Here is a 6000-nt window from a genome sequence, read left to right on the forward strand (position 1 = left end):
TTTTCCAAGATATTTCGCTCACAAGGTTCAGACATATATATGGTGGTGGCCATCTTGGATTTTGACGTGGCGACCCAATTTTCTAATAGCGTTCGTCCTTATGCCGAGATACACCCACACACCAGATTAGAAGTTGGTACTTCACTTATTTTTCAAGATATTCATCTCACAGGTTTCAGACATACATGGCGGTGGCCATCTTGGCTTTTGACGTGGCGACCCGATTTTAAACAGCGTTCTTCCTTGTGCCTAGATACACCCACACACCAGATTAGACGTTGGTACTTCGCTTATTTTTCGAGATATTTCGCTCACAAGTTTCAGACATATATATGGTGGCGGCCATCTTGGATTTTGACGTGGCGACCCAATCTTCAATAGCGTCCGTCCTTATGCCGAGATACACCGACACACCAAATTAGAAGTTGGTACTACGCTTATTTTTCAAGATATGCATCTCACAAGGTTCCGACATACATGGCGGCGGCCATCTTGGATTTTGACGTGGCGACCCAATTTTCAATAGCGTTCTTCCTTATGCCGAGATACACCCACACACCAGATTAGACGTTGGTACTTCGCGTATTTTTCAAGATATGCAGGTTACAAGGTTCAGACATCCATGGCATCAGACATACATGGCGGCGGCCATCTTGGATTTGGACGTGGGTTGCACCCACACACCAAATTTGAATGCGGTCCTTCGCTTACGCACACACGCACGACCGCACGCACGCACGGACACACGGACGGAGGGGAAAGCCATAGTCCCCCTTTCGCTCCGCTGAGCGACGGGGGACAAAAAGCAAACCTGGCAGGTACCGCCCCGAAAAATCGCGATGGTCACGACGTCATCTGTCAAATAGGTGACGACAGATGACGTAATCAAGGGAAAGGTTGTCTCAACAGCAGTGGATAATGTCCGCACCACTCGCTTCAGACTTGTCAGAAAGTATATTTGACGAAGATTTTTCTGATCAAGAATCCTCCGATTATGACGATAGTCAAAATAATGACGTAGAAGGTGCTGTCAGACTGTACATGTATGAACCATAGGTGGAAATTGGGGGTGACGTGGATCATGAAATACCTGGGGTTCACAACAATCGGACAACGTCGAAGGAAGACTCGGCAATAACTTTAGTGGTTATTTTATGGAGTAACACTTCTCTGGAATTATTGTATTGTCGTAATGAGAACGACACTTGGTAGAGGTAGCGCACACACCTCCGCCATGCTCAACAGTTTACGATTTGCATCCTACTGATCGCATCACTGGTCCAGTAGATACACCCACACACCAGATTAGACGTTGGTACTTCGCTTATTAACTTCGCTTATATTAAAAAAAAACCCAAAATAGGTATTTGCTTTCTTCTCCAAAACGGCACATACAATTCTGATGAAACTTGACCACAAAGTTCTGTTCATCACCCGTGATGTACCAACGTTCACGGCATTAAAAAATCCAGGTCTAATGCGGATAACGGGGGGTTGCCCCTCAAAATAAGAATTTGCTTTTTCTTCTGAAACTACACACACTATTTTGAAGAAAGTTGACCACATTCATCACCTGTTATGTAACAAAGTTTGTTCATGGCATTAAAAAAAGAAAAAAAAGAATGAAGAGGTCTAAGGAAGTCTACAGGGAGAAAAGGAGGGTTTGAGCTCCCGAAATTAGGTATTTGCTCTATTCTCCAAAACTACACACAATTTTGATGAAACCTGATCACAACCTTCATCACCCGTGATGTGCCGAGTCTCACGAAATTAGAACGGAATTAGAAAAATGGGGGTCTGAGGTTGGTGTACACCAAATGTTAATATACTCTTTCTCTCTCGCGCCAAACGCAGGGATACGGGTGGAGGGAAGGGTTGAATGAATGAATAAATGAATGATCGTTTCAAGGCCATTTTCCCCCGCTAGAGCGGGGGTTAGCATTGCGGACCCCATGACAATCATGGTTCCCTGTTTGAGGCGATGTTTTTATGGCCGGATGCCCTTCCTGACGCCAACCCTTAGTCGCCTCTTACGATGCGCAGGGATACGGTGTACCTATTCTAAATCGGGGTACACACCGTGATCATTCATCCCAGCAAGCTGGTGCTCAATTTGCCGACCTCGGAAGGATGACAGGTTGAGTCAACCCCCCTGGTGTTAATTTAGCGATCGACCGGGATTCAAATTCAGGATCCTAGGAACCCAAGCCTGCACCCTAACTGCTAAGCCAACACCAGGCTGGTGGAGGTTTGCCCCCCCCAAAGAGGTTTTTTTAATTGTTTAAAGTCTTATGATTACCTTAGTATGATTCTACATGCTGCCCTGTCTTCTAGCAAACATTAAAATTGGTTTAAAATACCTTTAGCGAGTGTAGTATACTGTTTATTCTACCAGGTGAACACCAGCGGTATTGCCCCTATTTTTCAAATATAGTTCGTGGTAACTGCAAAAAAACCACAAAGCGATAAATAGCATCCTGGGGTTAAGGTACGAAACAGGGCGAGAGGTTGGTCTTCATCGAGTGTCAGGTAAACGTTTAGGTAATACGAATGTGTTACGTAATGTTGAAGTGTTACGAGATGGGGAGTGGGAGTCAGACTTGGCCAACAGATACATTATGTAATTTTTGAATGGCCCCTGATGGGTTTCTGTGACGTCTGTGATGGCATGATATGGGGAGCAGAAAACGTCACATATTCCGCCGTTTTGACGGTGAAAATGCCCGTTTGTCTTTGAGTGGGAGGTGGGTGAGAGTAAAACGGCTGTACCTGTACATATGTCTGATACGTAATGTAGAGTTACTGATTGATTAATAGAAATGTGAAAAAAAAACTCTCCTTGGTCTCAGATTCTCACGCTTTTCCGCAGCTGTTCTGTTCTTTTTCTTCTTCTCCATTTGATTGGAATTATCTCTAACCTTCGTAGGGATCACGACAGCTTTTAATTGCTTGAATTTACTCATCCCAAACTGGGAATGCAGGCCGGTATCGGAGGAATAACCTTCAACATGGGTGCTGAAAATGACGCTTCAAGCAATCAGGCCGTGCCACCATCCTCGAGTCAGTCTTATCGTGGCTGTCCATGTTTTCCTTACAGCTGGATATTTTGGGAAAACATGCATGCTCACACAATCTTTGGATGTATTGCTACAACCAGCAACAATACGTCTAGCTAGGATTCCGAGTACTTTTTCAGAGTTCAGAGTGTATGTCGGCCAAACGTAAACACAAGTCCTGCAACAAGAGTATCCTCAAGATGGATGACGTGGCGGCCACGTGATGTATGACGTAATTAATTCACCGTTTTTGGGGGGTGGGGCCAACCGAGCTTAGAAGGACAACAAAAAACATTAACATCTTCCTTCCAAGATACTTATTCAAGAAAAGAACAACGAGTAAGTGTTAAGTGAAGCCAAATTCATTACACCAAACAGGATTTTCTGCTTCTGTGGACCTTTAAGTACAGTTCTTCTCAAATAACCATGTTTGTGATCGTTACCTCCGTACACCTTTTATTTTCACCCTGTCTGTTTGTTACCTCCGTACACCTTTTATTTTCACCCTGCCTGTTCGTTACCTCCATACACCTTTTATTTTCACCCTGCCTGTTCGTTACCTCCGTACACCTTTTATTTTCACCCTGCCTGTTCGTTACCTCCGTACACCTTTTATTTTCACCCTGCCTGTTCTTTACCTCCGTACACCTTTTATTTTCACCCTGCCTGTTCGTTACCTCCGTACACCTTTTATTTTCACCCTGCCTGTTCGTTACCTCCGTACACCTTTTATTTTCACGCTGCCTGTTCGTTACCTCCGTACACCTTTTATTTTCACCCTGCCTGTTCGTTACCTCCGTACACCTTTTATTTTCACGCTGCCTGTTCGTTACCTCCGTACACCTTTTATTTTCACCCTGCCTGTCGTTACCTCCGTACACCTTTTATTTTCACCCTGCCTGTTCGTTACCTCCGTACACCTTTTATTTTCACCCTGCCTGTTCGTTACCTCTGTACACCTTTTATTTTCACCCTGCCTGTTTGTTTCTTTGTCTGTCTGCGAGCTGGATATATCAAAAAGTTATGGACAGATTCAAATAAAATTTGGTGGACAAGTTGGGTGTGTGACAAAGACGAATCGATTCGATTTTGGTGAAGATCCGGGTCACCCCCCAAGTGATTCTTCACTATTGAAAGATAGGGCCAAAAACGATATACAGTATAGCATGATATTCCAAAAAGTTGTGGAAGCATTATGACAAACTTTGGATGAGTTGGGTACAAAACTTGGTGGACGCACTCTACCGAGTGCGTTCGAAGTATTGTTCTTGTGGTTCTTCTTAATCCCGATGCCGAGTTGCACACTCGCCTTCGAGCCGTCAATTCTGCCTTTGATTCCTCGTATTTCGCAGGCAATAGGTTTCTCAACGAGTTCACCGCTCCTAAGTACGGGGCAAGACGTTAAGCTGGGTGTCCCGTCTGCCAGAACTCCTTGTTGTTGGACGTGCAATATTCCACAGTGTATTTCACAAGGAGTAGGCCATTGTGAGTCAAGGCCCCATTGAAATTCCAAATTCCTGCCATTCACGAACTTCCACACTTCAGGCCCATTGTGGTGCTCCCAAAAATGACGCAACCAGATGTTCATGAACAGATGACCGACTTAACACAAGTCGCCACTGCCACGAGTGACGATTTGTTATTTATATATACATATTTATTTATTGTTACACACACGTACATACACGCATATAACGCATATAAATGGTCACGTGGTGTAGACCTCGCTAAATCGAAGCCGTCGTGTTGTTTACAGGAAAAACGCATTCACAAACATTCCTAAAGTAAACAAAGACTTATTAAAGACAGCGCTCCCTCTCCCTCCCTATTGTGATCAAGTCGAATGGAAACCTTAGGGTTCACAATGCCCCCGCCCCGCCCCCAATCTCCTCACTCGACTCCGCCCACCCTCTCCCTCAGGAAACGCGCGACCCGTGCCGCTCGCACCCGCTTCCTTCCCTCCACCTCAGGAACAGCTGTCCCGCGTAGCCGCACACAGTACATCCCCGAGAAAGCGAACGCTCCGAGGGGGTACGGCGTTAAATCCAAGGGCACGACGTTTTGCGCAAACTTCGATGAGAGCGAGGTTCGAATCGTGTACCTGTGGTACCACAATAAAGGTAAAACGGCGTATCACGTGACTCACTTCACGGGGTCAGACCGTCACATCAGCCCGTGTACCGTTACTAACATTACGCGCCGACGTGCGCTCAGGAAGCGCCTGTGAGTGTGAGTGAGACCGACCGTCACAACCGGCATCGAGCGCCGTGTCCGCACGCAGGTCCGTCCGTGTCCCTCAGGGCGAAAACGCGCGCACGCAGCCCGTCCGTACACACGAGTCCACACCCACGCACAACAACACGATCCGTGTACGTCCGCACCCTCATCGACGTGCACCCTCGTACACAGTAGAGTTGAGCGGTACCCGTGCTTACCTCGAACGAAGGAGCGTCAAAGTACCAGGGGACGGAAGGCGAGGCGAACGCTGCTCTTCACAACTGCGATTTGCCGTGCTGAACCCGCTCGTGCTACGTAATGACGACAAAGCCTTCGCACAGTGCGTCATGACGTCACAGCGCGATTTATTTTATTTTTCGAGACGTTGTTTCGCGGATCTGCGCAGAGCTCGAATATATAATGTACTGATGTACAGTACGTCGGCCCGGCGATCACATGGAGACGCACAAATTCGTGTTGGATTTAATCCGTAACTTGTTCGACGCTTGTGTATAGTTTGAGCACCGAGGACAGTTTTAAGCCATTATACTTATGCCGTTATCGGGGTATTTCAGTCGGAGTCGAGTGGTTAATGCATGCAATGGTCTCCCCGGTCCCCGGAATTAGGCAGGGGATGTGGTAGATAGATTTGAATGTCGAGCTCTTGTGACGTTCGTTTTTTTTTGTTCAGCGTAACGAGGATAAAGACATTAAAGTGAAGTAATAA

The 6000-nt window shown here is 46.2% G+C and overlaps 1 protein-coding gene across 2 annotated transcripts in view; it reads right to left on the bottom strand.

Moving 5' to 3' along the window:
- The window catches only part of ELMO1 (engulfment and cell motility 1), a 309653-nt gene extending 304038 nt beyond the window's left edge, over nucleotides 1-5615 (bottom strand). For both annotated transcript variants that reach the window (XM_078772962.1, XM_078772961.1), the window contains exon 1: nucleotides 5492-5615. The gene's annotated coding sequence lies outside the window, so the exon portion shown is untranslated. The remainder of the gene's footprint in view (nucleotides 1-5491) is intronic.
- Nucleotides 5616-6000: the final 385 nt, after the last annotated feature.

This window comes from Myxine glutinosa, chromosome 2, assembly GCF_964187855.1.
Source record: "Myxine glutinosa chromosome 2, kmMyxGlut1.1, whole genome shotgun sequence".
NCBI classification, from domain to species: domain Eukaryota; kingdom Metazoa; phylum Chordata; class Myxini; order Myxiniformes; family Myxinidae; genus Myxine; species Myxine glutinosa.